Consider the following 19028-nt stretch of genomic DNA (forward strand, 5'->3'; position numbering starts at 1 on the left):
CCTTGGGTGGTATAGAGGATAACCACACCCTGGCGTCACAAACACATAGGGTTAATACCATCTGCACCCTCACGACAGTAGCGCCCTGTAGCCAAGCTCAAGACCACAGCCGAGGAAAATATGTACCTGTTGGAACAGTAACCTGGCATGTTCAGACAAAATAATCTATTTATCCCTTCAGGTTAAAATCTCACTGTGCTGGTGGACAAAACCAAGAAATCTGAAGAAAGAAGTAAAACTCCACCAAGCTCCAAAAATCATAGTTGCCACAGATGTAAGTCAGAAGGAATGGGATACTCAAGTTATAAAAAGGGTACTCCGGCCCTAAGACATCTTATCCCCTATCCAAAGGATAGGGGATAAGATGTCTTAGGGACGGAGAACCCCTTTAAAGAATATGGTCCAATCCGCCTCCAATTTCGAAGAACTAAAAGCAAATTGGGAATCTCTAAACAATGCAAAACCTCTTCCCCCAACAAATACACAATTTAACAATGGTAGCTCATCTTTACCACAAATGAAGCACAAGATCTCCCTTCCTCCAGATTAGTGTTGCTCGCGAATATTCTCAATACGAATTTGCGAATATTCGTGAATATAGCACTATATATCCGCAATTACGAATATTCTTTTTTTTTTTTTTTCACAGTACACATCACAGTCATCACATCATCCCTCTCTGCTTCCAGCTTGTGTGGTGTAAAGAATGCTCTAATACTACTGTGTGAGACTGGCGCGCGGATTTTCGCATATGTGAAAATAAAACACGAACATTTCGAATATGCAAATTTAGCGAATATATGACGAATATTTTCCATATATTCGCGAAATATCGCGAATTCGAATATGGCTTATGCTGCTCAACACTACTTCAGATCCTATCCTCAAGGAAAGTCTGATGGGCAGAAAACAATCACTAGATGAATCACCAGGTTCAGAGACCTGTATGCAGACTTTCTGAGCAGACACGATCTGAACTCTGGGGAATGGTGTCCAAAAGATTCTACTACAATTTTGCAATTCTACTACAAAAGAAGAATCCACATTATTCTCATTGCTCATTTTGGCCATAGAGAAGTTAGTTCAGCCTACTGTCAATTCTTCATAGGCGATCCCATATGTCTTCTGAAAACCGAACGACCTTCTACATCATGATGCTACCCTCCATCATCATGTTCAAAATTTAAGCTTGAAAGCCTGTATCCTGAAATGTCACAATAACATCTCAAGACAATCCTTTTTCATAAGAACAAAAATGTAAAAGAATCAAAAGGAGGAGAATCGGGGAGGTAGCACTGGTACAAAAAAAAACCTCTGATAAAAACACCCTTCAAAGAACAAGTAAGGCTGTATTCACACTTCGTTTTAACATTACGGGTGTCGGGAGGGGCTGGGGAGGGGCAAACAGGGCTCTCCGTACCCCAGCCGGACCAGCGCTGAACTCCATTTACTTTAATGAGCCGAACGGAGTCAAACGGTGACTCCGGTCGGCTCATTTTTGACCCGTATCCAGTTTTGTGATTGGACCTAAAACCATAGTATACTACGGTTTTAAGTCCGGTCAGGAAACCGCATACCGGTCAAAAATGAGACAGTGACTACAAACTGAGACAGTGACTCAAACAGTGACTCATTAAAGTAAATGGAGTTCTGCGCTGGTCTAGCTGGGGTACGGGAGAGCCTGGTTTGCCCATCCTCCAGCAAGATCTGCCACCCGTAATGTAAAAACGAAGTGTGAACGCAGCCTAACCCAGAACAAAGTAAGTTTATGGCAAAAAATAAATAAAAAATGGCCAATTTTACTGTGTGTAAATATGTCCTGATACCTACTGAGTGCTAGAGTAAAGAAGATTGATTCTTTCATGGGATAGTAAATTATATCAACATTTACCACATAAAATAACAGTAAATGCACACAACTAGTAATGGTTAAATTAGGCCATGGCCTTTTTACGAAATAGACAATTTTCATTTTAGTGTTTTTGTTTTTTCCTCCTCATCTTTTAAAGGGGTACTCCAGTGGAAATTATTTTCTGTCTGACCACAGTGCTCTCTGCTGACACCTCTGTCCATGTCAGGAACTGTCGAGAGCAGGAGGGGTTTGCAATGGGGATTTGTTCCTGCTCTGGACAGTTCCTAAAATGGACAGATGTGTCAGCAGAGAGAACTATGGGAGACAGAAAATAATTCAAGAAAGAAATACAACTTCCTGTGGAGCATACAGCAGCTGATAAGTACTGGAAGGATTAAGATTTTATAATAGAAGTAATTTACAAATCTGTTTAGCTGTCTGGCACCAGTTGAGTTAAAAAAAATAGTTTTCCTCCAGAGTACCCCTTTAAGAGACCTAACTATTTACATCCATAGAGCCATATGGGGCTTGTTTCTTGTGGGGTTGATTGCACTTCGCCACTACACCTTATATATGTTGCTATTTTGCAACTTTTGTGGGGTTTCATATTTAGGAAGTGAGCTTTACAGTGAAACTGACATGTTATCCCCTGGCCTATATCTTTTATTTTTTCTGTGTATTGGACTGTATGAGGGCTCGTTTTTTGTGCCACAATATTCTTGTTTATTACATTTTTTGGAAAAACGGGAAAAGGGGGGTGATTTGAACTTTTATTAGAGAAGGTTTTGTTTTGTTTTTTTAATATGTTGCACTTCTACACATATTTTACACTTTTAAAGTCCCTGTAAGGCACTACTATATGCAATCATTATGCACAGCATTGCTCAGTGCTATCGGCGATCGACTAATAGAGTCTGCAGAGGACTATCAGCAGATTGCCCCAGGATCAGTGTGGACTACTTCAGGAGGCCTTTGTCTGCCATGGAAAATGATTGTCCCACCCTCCTGCAGTCATATTGCTGTGGGGGGAGTGGTAGAATTGGAGAGGTAATAGGCACCACCCCAGTCAGAAGACTCTTAACCCCTTAGGGACTCAGCCTATTTTCACCTTAAAAACAAGCAATCTCCAGGTAGCAGAGCGGGATCAATGGAAGCGCTGAGACCAGATAAGAAGTTAAAAGGATTTATTTCCTATAATGCAACGCGTTTCACGGTCACCCGCTTCCTCAGGCAAGCCTGAGGAAGCGGGTGACCGTGAAACGCGTTGCATTATGGGAAATAAATCCTTTTAACTTCTTATCTGGTCTCAGCGCTTCCATTGATCCCGCTCTGCTACCTGGAGATTGCTTGTTTTTATCGTGATTCTATTTCAGCGGGACGAAGCTGCAGAGACCCTTTGATGATACGCCCTGTTCCATTGTTGTACTTGGTTGGAGTACAACTTCATGTGGTAAGCGCAATTCACACTTAGCGTTACCAACTCACCTTTGGTGTTACACTACGGAGCGCATCCGTTTGTGCTTTTTTTATTTCTATTTTCACCTTAAGGACTCAGCAAATTTTCGTTTTTGCATTTTCGCTTTTTCCTCCTTCCTTTCTAAAAATCCTAACGCTTTCAATTTTGCACCTACAGACCCATATAAGGACTTGTTTTTTGTGTCACCAATTGTGCTTTGCAATGACATCACTTATTTTAGAATATAACCTGCGGGGAAAGAGAAAAAAAATTATTTGTGGGGCAAAATAAAAATAAAAATAAAAAGCCATTTTGTTAATTTTGGGGGCTCCCGTTTCTACTAAGTGCAATATTTGGTAAAAATGACACCTCATCTTTATTCTGTAGGCCCATACAGTTACAATGATACCCAATTTATGTAGGTTTTATTTTATTTTAATGCTTAAAAAAATTATAAACTACATGCACCAAAATTAGTTTGTTTAAAATTGCCATCTTATGACCCCTATAACTTTTTTATTTTTCCGTGTACGGGGCGGTAGGAGGGCTCATTTTTTGCATCATCATCTGTAGTTTTTATAGTTTTTATGTTGTTTTGATGGAACTTTTTGATCACTGAGTCCTTAAGTATCGGGGAGGCAGGGCGTATGCATATGCCCTGCCTCCCCAAGAGGTTAAATGGAGGGATCGCAGCATTTAAGAGATTAATGACTGGCATCAACATGATTGATGATGTCGGTCATTCACTATGAGTGGCTGCTGTACAGAACAGTAGACGTACTGTATTTTTCGCCGTATAAGACGCACTTTTTCTTCCCCAAAACTGGGGGGGAAAAAGTCGGTGCGTCTTATACGGCGAATACACCCCTATCGCGGTGGTCCCTGCGGCCATCAACGACCGGGACCTGCGGCTAATACAGGACATCACCGATCGCGGTGATGCCCTGTATTAACCCTTCAGACGCGGTGATCAAAGCTGACCGCCGCGTCTGAAGCGAAAGAGACACTAACCCGGCTGTTCAGTCGGGCTGTTCGGGACAAACGCGATTTCACCGCGGCGGTCCCGAACAGCCCGACTGAATAGCCGGGTTAGTGCTTACAGGACACCGGGAGGGACCTTACCTGCCTCCTCGGTGTCTTCTCCATTCAGGGATCCCCTGTATGGCCGGCGCTCTCTTCGTCATCACGTCGTCGCGTACGTGCGTCGGCGTGCATAACAACGTGATGGCGGCGACGGAGAGCGAGGATACCCGGCCGGCAGCAGAGACATTCCGAGGGGGACACGGCGACAGCGATGGAGCAACATCCAGGGCAGCGGTGACGGGTCCGGAGCGGCGGGGACACATGAGTATTACCTCCTATGCAGTGGTCTTCAATCTGCGGACCTCCAGATGTTGCAAAACTACAACTCCCAGCATGCCCGGACAGCCAACGGCTGTCCGGGCATGCTGGGAGTAATAGTTTTGTAACATCTGGAGGTCCGCAGGTTGAAGACCACTATTGGGTTCAAAATCTTTATTTTTTTTAGATTTTGCACCTATAAATTGGGTGCGTCTTATACGCCGGTGCGTCCTATAGTGCGAAAAATACGGTACATGTATTTCGCTGTGGACCAAGGACCCATCACATGTCACCTACGGATTAATAATTCTGCATATCCGTATAGAAAACATACTGGAATAAATATGTATCGGAAGAGGATTTTTGATTAGTGTTGGAGAGAATGGAAAGTGTTAACAAGGTCAGAACAGGTATCCATTATTTCACACATACATACGCACACATCTACTTTAAGTGTGGAGGAGGGGAATGTCAAGCATCTTGAGAAAGCATTCCAGATAAGGACAAGAACGCATACTAATACTTCCGCTGTGTTGTGTTCTGTCAGTCAACAGTTGTCCACGAGCACAAAACCTGCCTGCGTGAAAAATGGTCAAGATGACACACAAGAATTTACAAGATATGGAAGATGTAGAACAAATTGACTTTATAATTAACAATTTTCTCAATTTGTACAAACCTAAAGTACAGCTCAACAGGAAGGAGTCAGGAGGTTGACATTAATGATCAATATGGCAATTCTACCGGGTCTTGGCTGTCAGTCAATGCTCGGCACCGGTCACAACTTCTGACATGTTGCTATAAAATATCAGAAGATTTTTTTAAAGGGGTACTCTGGTGCTTAAACATCTTATCCCCTATCCAAAGGATAGGGGATAAGATGCCTGATCGCGGGAGTCCCGCCGCTGGGGACCCCCGGGATCATGCACGCGGCACCCCGTTTGTAATCAGATCCGGAGCGTGTTCGCTCCGGGTCTGATTATGGTCGACCGCAGGGCGGGCGGCGTGTGACGTCACGCCTCCACCCCCGTGTGACGTCACGCTCCGCCCCTCAATGCAAGCCTACGGGAGGGGGCGTGATAGCTATCACGCCCCCTCCCGTAGGCTAGCATTGAGGGGCGGAGCGTGGCGTCACACGGGGGCGGAGGCTTGACGTAACACGCTGCCGGCCCTGCGGTCACCGGTAATCAGTCACGGAGCGAACACGCTCCGGGTCTGATTACAAACGGGGTGCCGCGTGCATGATCCCGGGGGTCCCCAGAGGCGGGACTCCTGCGATCAGGCATCTTATCCCCTATCCTTTGGATAGGGGATAAGATGTTTAAGCACCGGAGTACCCCTTTAAAGCTATTGGTACCCTTTGAAGGAGTTGTCCACAATTATAAAAAAAAGAAATAAAATGGATTATATTAATTATTTTTAAAAAAAATGGATTAGCTTATTTTAAGAAACAACATCACTCAGTCCAGTGGTTCTGTCCGGTATCACAGCTCAGTTTCATCTAAGAAAATGCAGATAAGCCGCAGACAGTGGACATCAGTAACAAAGATACCGATTGGCTTCATGCCAACCCGAGAGGTGCTGCCACACTGTCCTGTGTGGAGGTCTACCCTGGGTTGACCCCGCTTTCACCATCTTCTTACCGCCAAGCTGTGACTTACAACAAACAAAGATACAAAAAAGGGAGGGAGGGCAAAACTCCGGGTCCTGGGCAGATTGAGGGGGGAAGGGAGACACCCCAGCTATAAATACCCAGGGGAGGGCCCCTGAAAACCCGGGAAACTATTAAACCCCTGATTGGTGCACTCCTTCCCCCCCATCCATGGGACATACCACTACAGTTACCGACAAATTTTACAGGCGGGGGAGGGGGCTAAAAACCTTGCCTGTATTTTTCTTAACCCCTTAACTGCTCACCAGTCAGAGGGCAAGCTAGTTATGCACAGCTTGCCCCTCCATATTGGGAAATAGTTATTCATAGTATTGAGCAAGCCGAACATTCCTCCAAAGGCTCTCTGGGAATGATAGGAGTTGTAGTATAGTAGGAGGTTCACTGTTGCTGAAATACAACCTCCACCATTTCCAGACAGCCTCTTAAAGGGGTACTCCTGTGGAAAACTTTTATTTTTAAATCAACTGGTGCCAGAAAGTTAAACAGATTTGTAAATTACGTCTATTAAAAAAATCTTAATCCTTCCAGTACTTATTAGCTGCTGAATGCTACAGAGGAAATTATTTTCTTTTTGGAACACAGAGCTATCTGCTGACATCATGACCACAGTGCTCTCTGCTGACATCTCTGTCCATTTCAAGAACTGTCCAGAGAAGGAGAAAATCCCCATAGCAAACATATGCTGCTCTGGACAGTTCCTAAAATGGACAGAGATGTCAACAGAGAGCACTGTGCTCGTAATGTCAGCAGAGAGCTCTGTGTTCCAAAAAGTAAATAATTTCCCTTGTATTATTCAGCAGCTAATAAGTACTGGAAAGATTAAGATTTTTGGATAGAAGTAATTTAGAAATCAGTTTAACTTTCTGGCACCAGTTGATTAAAAAAAAAAAAAAAAAAAAAAAGTTTTCCACAGGAGTACATCTTTAAAGAGTAGTCCTAAAAATAAAAAGGCAATTTTGTAAGTTTGGCAACTAATATCAGCTCCAGGAAAGGTGTAGCCTGCTATTATACTTATGACCACACATTAGTAATTCTGATGTATAGTATTTCCTGTTAGTTTACGCCATTTACCGTGCAGAATCAATTTTAATAGTTTAAACGATTTTGTGTGCACCAATACCAAATGTTTTAGTTTTTTTAATTGAAAAATGGGAAATGAGCAGGTGATCTGAGTTTTTATCTTTTTAACCCCTTAAAGGGGTACTCCACTGGACAGCGGGCCAAAGAAAATGTTCTGAATGCTGTTTTCACACTGCGGTGGTCAGACACGCCCCTAGTGACATCACTGCCACACACCCCTCAATACAAGTCTATGGGAGTGGGCGTGATGGCACAAGGGGCATTTCTGACCCCCGCAGCGCGGAAATAGCATTTGGAACATTTACTTCCAGATGCTGGATAGTGGAGTACCCCTTTAACAACCTATGATGTGTAAACACTGTGCCACAACATGACGGGTATATACGTCCTGATGATCTTGTGGGCACTGCCCAGTGTAACCACGAGATGGCTGCAGGAACTCAGCAGTAACACACAGCCAGGCCCCTGCCTCAACAGCTCGGACCAAAGTCAACTTTAATCCAGGCAGATTACCCCGACAGCCGCAGTCGATACTGACCGTGGATAGGGGATAAGATGTCTAGAAACAGAGTACCCCTTTATCGTCTTTAGGCTGTGTTAATATGCTGCTGCTAATGGTTGTCACAAATGACCATAATGTTTTGTTTTTTTTATTGCTGTTATGCAAATCGCGGCTAAATGCACCATTTTGACTGCTATTTTTGGTCATTTGTGGCCAATAGTCTTGTGGAATCGCTAATAAGCTGCAATCCATGAACACACCTTAGCGGTTTTTGGAGTTATTTACTAAAATTTTGATAAAAAGTACATGATTTTACCATATTTTTCGCAACTGCTGTCATTCTATTTTTGACATGATTTGGGGAAAATAAAATCACAGCAAAAACAGGAACAAAGCAGCAAGTGAACACAACCTCAGGGGAGGTGTATAACTACTATATATATCCTGATCCCATAGAGATGGAGAGGGGTCTGGAAGCTAGTAGGAGGGATCTGATAGGTGATGGTGTCATCCTGTTGGAACCATTAGGTACTGGAAGATTTGGAGAGTCAGGCTTCTGATCACATGGCCAAATTAGAGTAATAAAACACATGGATGCAGCTGTGCTGGAATGAAACAGATGGCACTGTAGGACTAGTAATGGTTGGTGTGCATGATATAGGTTAAAAAAAACAGAGTGCTTCTTTAAACAGCTAGAATCTAATATATCACCAATGGCAGTCATCAATGGAGGGTGTCAGCTGCAGAAACCAGTGTATGGAGTAAACTCAGCTACTGAGCTAGTGCCATAAATTCACCTGATCCATGAGGTAAATGTACACAGTTCAGACCCTTACCAGGTTTTTACAGTGCAGTTACGGGTCCCAAACATTTTATAACTGATGCAAAAACATGACAGCAGTAAAATTGGTCCAGATACTTTTCTAATTTCATTGAATGCAAAGGCTGAATCCGCCAAACCACACACCAGGTAGGATCAACAGCAGAAATCTCAACAAACCAAAAACATTTAGAAACAGTGTGCCTTCAACTCAACTGCTATAAATGGTACAGAGTAAAATGTCAGTAGCATTCACCATCTTGTGTTTTGTGTATTTAACTCTGCGCTGAAGTGTTTCGATTGCGTTTGCCTGCTTGTTTAGAGCAAAATGTTAAAACTTAGCAGCTACAAAATGAACAATAAAATAAATAAATATGTCAAAATATGAAAAAAACAATGAGACATAATAAAGCTCCAAAGTAGCAACCTACAAGTAAGCAAATTCTGGTCCAAAAACTAAAAAGTACATTCAAATATATGAAATTGATTCATTCTAAAGTAACAAAAGCAGAAACGTTCTAGTCTTGTGGGCAAATTCCTGTATACAACAGACATTGAGGCCCACTGTTTACATTGCTGTAATCTCTCAAAACTAGTGAGAACTTTATGAATACAACTCACGGGAGAGGAGCCGCAGTTGACATCTTCCACAAAAGATTTCCTCCTTGTTTAATCTTCAAAGGCTTCGTAGGAGTAAAGAAAACAGTTTCCGCGAATCTTCATCCAGGTAGGTCTGAGCCTTATATACAAAGGCCGGTCTTTGGTTGTTGATTCAGTACAGGATTTTCAATCCATGCAAATTATTTTGTTGGATTTTCCTGAACCGGAAATTTTTTGTATATTTATCATGTTTAAAAATTTAATTGTGTAGAATCTATGCGGCATTTAAAACTTTATTTTTATTAATTTACCATTATAATGTTTTTCCCCTAAGATTGTTTGTTATATTTTATTATACAAAATCACACAACAGGTAGCCACAAGGCGATAGGATGGCGTGGACGAGAACCATGCAGCAAAACCATGCACAGTTTGTAGTCAGTTGTTGCTTTTTGGTAGTTCTTGGCACACTCTACCATCCTCCAACCATTGAACTTTATGGTTTTTGTGCGACATGGATTAATATTCTTTTTAAAGGGGTAGTCCAGTGGTGAAAAACTTATCCCCTATCCTAAGGATAGGGGATAAGTTTGAGATCGCGGGGGGTCCGACCGCTGGGGCCCCCTGCGATCTCTCTGTACAGGGCCCTGGCTCTCCGCCCAGATAGCGGGTGTCGACCCCCGCACGAAGCCGACACGTCCCCTCAATACATCTCAATGGCAGAGCCGGAGATCGCCGAAGGCAGCGCTTCGGCTCTGCCATAGAGTTGTATTGAGGGGGCGTGTCGGCTGCCGCCTCGTGCGGAGGTTGACAGGCCCCCTTCCCGCGGGCTGTCTGGGCTCCGTACAGGAGATCGCAGGGGGCCCCAGTGGTCGGACCCCCGCGATCTGCAACTTATCCCCTATCCTTAAGATAGGGAATAAGTTGTTCACCACTGGACTACTCCTTTAACTTATACACTTAAAGGGGTACTCCGCTGCTCAGCGTTTGGAACACGCCCGCCCCATCAATGCAAGTCTATGGGAGGGGGCGTGACAGTCATCACGCCCCCTCCCATAGACTTGCATTGAAGGGGTGTGGTGTGATGTCATGAGGGGGCGGGGCTATGACATCACGAGCTCCCAACGTCGGCTCCAGCGTTTGGTACAGTTTGTTCCAAACACTGAGCAGCGGAGTACCCCTTTAACACTCCCAATGCGACTGTGCTAATAGTACAGATTTACCTTACATTGCCTTTCTATTAAAACTGCATACAGAGGAGAAACTTATCCCATCCTACTTTAGCACCATTTACTGACGAACAGTAGATAGGTCTCTTCTCACATAATAGGTCTCATCCCACGTGCCTTAACATTAAAGGGGTACCCAGATTTGTAAATTACGTCTATTTAAAAATCTTAATCCTTCTAGTACTTATCAGCTGCTGTATACTACAGAGGAAGTTCTTTTCTTTTTTGAATTTCTTTTCTGTCTGTCTCTCTGCTGACACCTCTGTCCATGTCAGGAACTGTCCAGAGCAGGAACTGCCATCACATAGACATGCATGGAGGGGGCGTGGCGTGACATCATGCTTTGTCACATAGGCGTGGCTTGATGTCATGTCACGTAGGGGATAAGACGTCTAGTGGCGGAGTACCTCTTTAAGGCAGTTCAAATTGACAGTTATCTAATTTTTCCCAATTTTTTTTACATATACCATAAAAAAATTTTAGGCTATGGCTAAATTTTGATTTCTGGTTGTACTACTAAAAATCAACGTGTCCGTGTAGGCACAAAGGATGTGGTCTATCGCAAACCCTTCTCTGACAGGAGAGAGGCCCCCCAACAAACCTTACCCTTCGCGAGGTTCCAGGTTTGATGTCCCTTTTTGCCAAAGACCTGGAACCTCGCCGTTTACGGCTCTGCAGGCAGATACCTTTGCTAACGCCAAGGGGGATGCTGGGAGTATTTCCCTTGGTGTTAGCCAAGGTATCTGCCTGCAGAGCCATAAACGGTCGGTACCCTGCCCATGCAGGAGTACCCAGTGTGGAACCTAATGGCCACACACACATTCCCTAGACCGCTAGGTGGGACACCCAGGGCTACCGCATCCTGACAATCCTGTGGACACACAACACGCAAAAAGTGACACAGTAACAAAAAGAAATAAATAAGTGAATGCTTGCAGGTATACTGCCCAGATCTATAAACATTTCTCTGATCCTAGCCAGAAGGTCGGGAATCAAAAGGTAAGTGCCACAAGGTGAAGAGTTCATGGTGCAAGTGCTTCCACTCAGTGAGCCAGTCCACCCTATGAGTTTTGGCACCTCAGGATCACCACCACTCCCTAAAGTAACTTGGCCCAAGACCCTCTCAGCCTCATGGCGAGACCGGGAGGGAACAGGTCACATCGGGGCAGCCGTCGAGCTAATTCTTCAGAACCAGCCCCGGAACACCCTGGTACACCGGTCCCCTCCATGCAGCACCCATCCCCACCAGCCCAATACCGGCGTTTCGGGCCACCAGCATGAATTCATAAGAACAGATACTACACTTGATCTTAGATTAGTAGTTTGGCGGGAATCGATCTAATGTAGTACCAGACACAGTAGCATATATAAAGAATAGATAATCTATTTTGGTTGCAGAAGTTCCATGGGTCTGCACCCTCCCCTGGGGTTGCCACCTTTCTTGCCCAAAAATACCGGCCATGCTAATTTGCATAATTAATTATACATTCATGACATCACAGGGTACACATATGCGGGGGGAAATTTTGTCCTGATCTGACTATTTTTATTTATTTATGTATTTATTATTTATTTATTATTCTTACCTTTTTATTTATTTATTATTTATTTTATTTATTATTTATTTATTTATTATTCTTACCTTTTTTTATTTCTCCTTATACGTGCCTGTGTGAGGGCTCATTTTTTGCGCCCAATCTATTTTTTAACAGTAACATTTTGTTTTGATGGGAATTTTTGATTTCCCCCTTTTTTTTATTTATTTTTTATTATATTCGGGAGTTGCAGTTAGTTACTATCTACAACTCCCAGCATGCCCTGATACAGCCTGTGGCTCAGCAGCTGCCCCAGATGAAAACTACAACTCCCAGCATGTTGGATTATATAGTAGTATATAGTATAGGTCAGTGTTTCCTAACCAGGGGTGCCTCCAGCTGTTGCAAAACTACAACTCCCAGCATGCCCGGACAGCCGTTGGCTGTCCAGGCATGCTGGGAGTTGCAGTTTTGCAACAGCTGGAGGCACTCTGGTTGGGAAACACTGGTATAGTATATGGTGCAACATTACGGGAGTTGGAGGATTGCTTGGATAAATACCGGCCATTGCATTGCCGGTATTTTTAATATAAAAATACCGTCAGGGTGGCCAAAATATCGGGTGTGCCAATAAATTACCGTCCAGGTGGCAAGTCTACCCTCACCAGTCACCAAACACTGAGGACAATCACTAAAGGAGACTTCAGACAGAAACATGTCCTAATGAAATATGCCATTCAACCTTTCTCCTTGAATGCCCTGTTCTGTAGACTACGCCAAAGACAATGTAAATTTCCATCCTTATCTCACCTATTTATTACGTTAACATTAATGTATCTTAAAGGGGTACTCCTGTGGAAAACTTTTTTTTACATTTTTTTTTTTTTTTAAATCAACTGGTGCCAGAAAGTTAAACAGATTTGTAAATTACTTCTATTTAAAAATCTTAATCCTTTCAGTACTTCTTAGCTGCTGTATAACACAGAGGAAAATTCTTTTCTTTTTGAATCAAATTTTTTTCTTGTTTACAGTGCTCTCTGCTGACACCTCTGGCCATGTCAGGAACTGTCCAGAGCAGTTTCTCCTGCTCTGGACAGTTCCTGATACGGGCATCAGGTGTCAGCAGAGAGCACTGTGGACAAGACAAAAAAAAGAAATTCAAAAAGAAAAGAATTTCCTCTGTAGTATACAGCTGCTAATAAGTACTGGAAGGGTAAATATTTTTTAATAGAAGTAATTTACAAATCTGTTTAACTTTCGGGCACCAGTTGATTAAAAAAAACTTTTCTACTGGACTGCCCCTTTAAAGCAACGTTGGATCTTGCTTTAGCCAATTTTGCCAATCCTCCCCAAGTGTGGATCTACTCAAATCTAAGAAGAATTTAGGATGGTTTTATCTTCAGATTAGAACATATACATTTGTAAGTAGTTGACTTACTGTCAAAATAATAGGCCGAAAATACGAACAACCGGGATCTGTCAGCAACTTTTCTGTAGCTATGGTGTCTGCAAGGTGTTTTAGTGAGTCTTGTCAAGGATGTCTAGATAACACAGAAGCTGAGACAGTTCAGCAATGACATAATATGTACGTTCCTTTTTAGTGGGGGTACCAAGACGCTAGACATTCTCAACATGCAATAGAATTGTGTTCTTCATATCTGATGTCTCATTGTAGAGCAGAATGAGGAAAAGGGACAGATTCCTGCAAACCCTCATGTGCATTCTGTATGTAAGGGGTTAGTTAGGGATAGAGAATAAGAGCTAATTTCTTCCAAAAACAATGCCCCTCTTATCGTCAGGTTGTGTATGGTTTTACAACTTGGCTCCATTTACTTCAATAAAACTGAGCTGCAATACCACACACAGCCTGATGACAAAGTGGTGCTGTTTTTGGAAGAAATCGGCTCTGTTTTTCTATCCCAAAATAACCTCTTTAATACAGAATGCACAAGAGAGTTTGCAGGAATCTATGACCTGCAAACTACGATTTCCCTAGGGAAAGGGCAGCAACAGACATCACTGTGTATTAACCCTGTACAGTGACATCACTGTGTGCATTATCACTGTACTGTGACATCATTGTGTGTATTATGCCTGTACTGTGACATCACTGTGTGTATTATCCCTGTACTGTGACATCACTGTGTGTATTATCCCTGTACTGTGACATCACTGTGTATTACCCCTGTACTGTGACATCACTGTGTATTACCCCTGTACTGTGACATCACTGTGCATTATCCCTGTACTGTGACATCACTGTGCATTATCCCTGTACTGTGACATCACTGTGTATTATCCCTGTACAGTGATATCATTGTGTGTATTATCCCTGTACTGTGACATCACTGTGTATTAACCCTGTACCGTGACATCACTATGTGTATTATCCCTGTACTGTGACATTGTGTGTATAATCCCTGTACTGTGACATCACTGTGTGTATAATCCCTGTACTGTGACATCACTGTGTGTATTATCCCTGTACTGTGACATCCCTGTGTGTGTTATCGCTGTACTTTGACATCATTGTATGCATTATACCTGTACTGTGATATCATTGTGTGTATTATCCCTGTACTGTGACATCACTGTGTATTATCCCTGTACTGTGACGTCACTGTGTGAAGGATCCCTGTAATGTGACATCACTGTGTGTAGAATACCTGTACTATGAAATCATTGTGTGTATTATCCCTGTACTGTGACATCACTGTGCATTATCCCTGTACTGTGACATCACTGTGTATTATCCCTGTACTGTGACATCACTGTGTATATTATCTCTATACTGTGACATCACTGTGTGTATTATCCCTGTACTGTGACATCACTGTGTATTATCCCTGTACTGTGACACCCCTGTGTGTATTATCCCTGTACTGTGATATCACTGTATGTATTTTACCTGTACTGTGATATCCCTGTGTGTATTATCCCTGTACTGTGACGTCACTGTGTGTATTATCCTTGTACTGTGACATCACTGTGTGTATTATCCATGTACTGTGACATCACTGTGTGTAGAATCCCTGTATTGTGCCATCTATGTGTGTAGAATCCCTGTACTGTGAAATCACTGTGTGTATTATCCATGTACTGTGGCATTACTGTATATTATCCCTGTACTGTGACATTGTGTGTATTATCCCTGTACTGTGACATTGTGTATATTATCCCTGTACTGTGACATTGTGTATATTATCCCTGTACTGTGACATCACTGTGTATGATCCCTGTACTGTGACATTGTGTGCATTATCCCTGTACTGTGACATCACTGTGTATTATCCCTGTACTGTGACATCACTGTGTGTATTATCCCTGTACTGTGACATCACTGTGTATATTATCCCTGTACTGTGACATCCCTGTGTGTATTATGCCTGTACTGCGACATCACTGTGTATTATCCCTGTACTGTGACGTCACTGTGTATATTATCCCTGTACTGTGACATCCCTGTGTGTATTATGCCTGTACTGTGACATCACTGTGTATTATCCCTGTACTGTGACATCACTGTGTGTGTTAGGATTCGGCTAGCTGGGTGTGGATCCTCTGTGTCAGTGAGGGATGGACGTGGACCTTGTCGGTGGACCGGTTCTAGGGTTGCTACTGGTTTTCACCAGAGCCCGCCGCAAAGCGGGATGGTCTTGCTGCGGCGGTAGCAACCAGGTCGTATCCACCGGCAATGGCTCAACCTCGCTGACTGCTGAGAAGACATGGGACAGAAGGACTAGGCAGAGGCAAGATCAGACGTAGCAGAAGGTCGGGGCAGGCGGCAAGGTTCGTAGTCAATAGCAATAGCAGAAGATCTGGAACACAGGCTTTGGACAACACTAAACGCTTTCTCTGGCACAAGGCAACAAGATCCGGCAAGGAAGTGCAGGGGAAGTGAGGTAATATACACAGGGAGCAGGTGGAAGCTATTAGACTGATTGGGCCAGGCACCAATCACTGGTGCACTGGCCCTTTAAATCTCAGAGAGCTGGCGCGCGCGCGCCCTAGAGAGCGGAGCCGCGCGCGCCAGAACATGACAGCCGGGGACCGGGACGGGTAAGTGGCTTGGGATGCGATTCGCGAGCGGGCGCGTCCCGCTATGCGAATCGCATCCCCATCGCGTATGTCAGTGCAGCGCTCCCGGTCAGCGGGTCTGACGGGGCGCTGCAGAGAGGAGAACGCCGCGAGCGCTCTGGGGAGGAGCAGGGACCCGGAGCGCTCGGCGTAACAGTACCCCCCCCCTTGGGTCTCCCCCTCTTTTTGTCTCCTTGTCCCTTCAAATGAAAGGAGAACATAGGGGGCGCCTCTTGAGTTTCCTTCCGGAGCAAAAAGTCCTGGGTAGCTACATCAGCGGCAGGTAGATCAGAAGGAATGGGAATGGGGAGGGGGGGAAGAGGGTGAAGCATGTCACAGGGCAGAGTGTCACCAGGACGGGGGCTATGAGGAGGCACGGCACAGTCCTGATGGGCCTTGGGGAGACCAGGCACAGGAGGAGACACTGAGGCCCAACAGATGGGACTGGGAGCAGACGTGATGCATTTCTTGCGGCAAGCAGGACCCCAATTCTTGATCTCCCCGGTGGTCCAGTCAAGGGTGGGAGAATGATGCTGGAGCCATGGCAGACCGAGGAGGACTTCAGAGGTGCAGTTGGGCAGGACGAAAAATTCAATTTTCTCGTGATGTAGTCCAATGCTCATAAGCAAGGGCTCTGTGCAGTCAACTGCGACAGCTGCTGTCCTTGTTGGGCAATTTGCTGCGATTGCTGGGCGATCACCGTGGGTAGGTCAGCGAGACTTGGCAGCGGCACCTCAGCGGGATCCATGGTCGGATCTACTGTTAGGATTCGGCTAGCTGGGTGTGGATCCTCTGTGTCAGCGAGAGATGGGCGTGGACCGTGTCGGTGGACCGGTTCTAGGGTTGCTACTGGTTTTCACCAGAGCCCGCCGCAAAGCGGGATGGTCTTGCTGCGGCGGTAGCAACCAGGTCGTATCCACCGGTAACGGCTCAACCTCGCTGAGTGCTGAGAAGGCGTGGGACAGAAGGACTAGGCAGAGGCAAGGTCAGACGTAGCAGAAGGTCGGGGCAGGCGGCAAGGTTCGTAGTCAATGAGGATAGCAGGAGATCTGGAACACCGGCTTTGGACAACACTAAACGCTTTCTCTGGCACAAGGCAACAAGATCCGGCAAGGAAGTGCAGGGGAAGTGAGGTAATATACACAGGGAGCAGGTGGAAGCTAATAGACTGATTGGGCCAGGCACCAATCACTGGTGCACTGGCCCTTTAAATCTTAGAGAGCTGGCGCACGCGCGCCCTAGAGAGCGGAGCCGCGCGCGCCAGAACATGACAGCTGGGGACCGGGACTGTAAGTGGCTTGGGATGCGATTCGCGAGCGGGCGCGTCCCGCTATGCGAATCGCATCCCCATCGCGAATGTCAGTGCAGCGCTCCCGGTCAGCGGGTCTGACCGGGGCGCTGCAGAGAGGAGAACGCCGCGAGCGCTCCGGGGAGGAGCAGGGACCCAGAGCGCTCGGCGTAACAGTGTGTATTATCCCTGTACTGTGACATCACTGTATGTATTATACCTGTACTGTGATATCACTGTGTGTATTATCCCTGTACTGTAACGTCACTGTGTGTATTATCCCTGTACTGTGACGTCACTGTGTGTATTATCCCTGTACTGTGACGTCACTGTGTGTATTATCCCTGTACTGTGACATCACTGTGTGTATTATCCCTGTACTGTGACATTGTGTGTATTATCCCTTTACTGTGTCATCACTGTGTATCAACTCTGTACTGTGACATCACTGTGTATATTATCCCTGTACTGTGACATTGTGTGTATTATCACTGTTCTGTGACATCTTTGTGTGTATTATCCCTGTACTGTGACATCACTGTGTATTATCTCTGTACTGTGACATCACTGTGTGTATTATCCCTGTACTGTGACATTGTGTATATTATCCCTGTAGTGTGACATTGTGTGTATTATCCCTGTACTTTAACATTGTGTGTATTATCCCTGTACTGTGACATTGCGTGTATTATCCCTGTACTGTGACATCACTGTGTATTATCTCTGTACCGTGACATCACTGTGTGTATTATCCCTGTACTGTGACTTCCCTGTGTATATAATCCCTGTACTGTGATATCACTGTGTATTATCCCTGTACTGTGACATCACTGAGTCTATTATCCCTGTACTGTGACATCACTGTGTATTATCCCGTACTGTAACTTTGTGTGTATTATCCCTGTACTGTGACATCAATGTGTATATTATCCCTGTACTGTGACATTGTGTGTATTATCCCTGTTCTGTGACATCACTGTGTGTATTATCCCTGTACTGTGACATTGTGTGTATTATCCCTGTACTGTGGGATTGTGTGTATGATCCCTGTACTGTGACATCACTGTGTATATTATCCCTGTACTGTGACATTGTGTGTATTATCCCTGTACTGTGGCATTGTGTGTATTATCCCTGTACTGTGACATCACTGTGTGTATTATCCCTGTACTGTGACATCACTGTGTGTATGATCCCTGTACTGTGGCATTGTGTGTATTATCCCTGTACTGTGACATCACTGTGTGTGTTATCCCTGTACTGTGACATCACTGTGTATATTATCCCTGTACTGTGACATTGTGTGTATTATCCCTGTACTGTGACATTGTGTGTATTATTCCTGTACTGTGACATTGTGTGTATTATCCCTGTACTGTGACATCATTGTGTGTATTATCCCTGTACTGTGACATCACTGTGTATTATCCCTGTACTGTGACATCACTGTATGTATTATACCTGTACTGTACAGGGTTAATATGCACAGTGACATCACAATACAGAAATAATACACACAATGATGCCACAGTGCAGTATAATACACACAATGATGCCACAGTGCAGTATAATACAC

At 44.4% G+C, this 19028-nt stretch overlaps 1 long non-coding RNA gene across 1 annotated transcript in view; it reads right to left on the minus strand.

Moving 5' to 3' along the window:
* LOC130297749 (uncharacterized) overlaps window positions 1-19028 on the minus strand; it is an 85836-nt gene that overhangs the window by 61350 nt on the left and 5458 nt on the right. The window lies entirely within an intron of this gene.

The sequence above is a fragment of the Hyla sarda genome, chromosome 13 (genome assembly GCF_029499605.1).
Source record: "Hyla sarda isolate aHylSar1 chromosome 13, aHylSar1.hap1, whole genome shotgun sequence".
Taxonomy (NCBI): Eukaryota; Metazoa; Chordata; class Amphibia; order Anura; family Hylidae; genus Hyla; species Hyla sarda.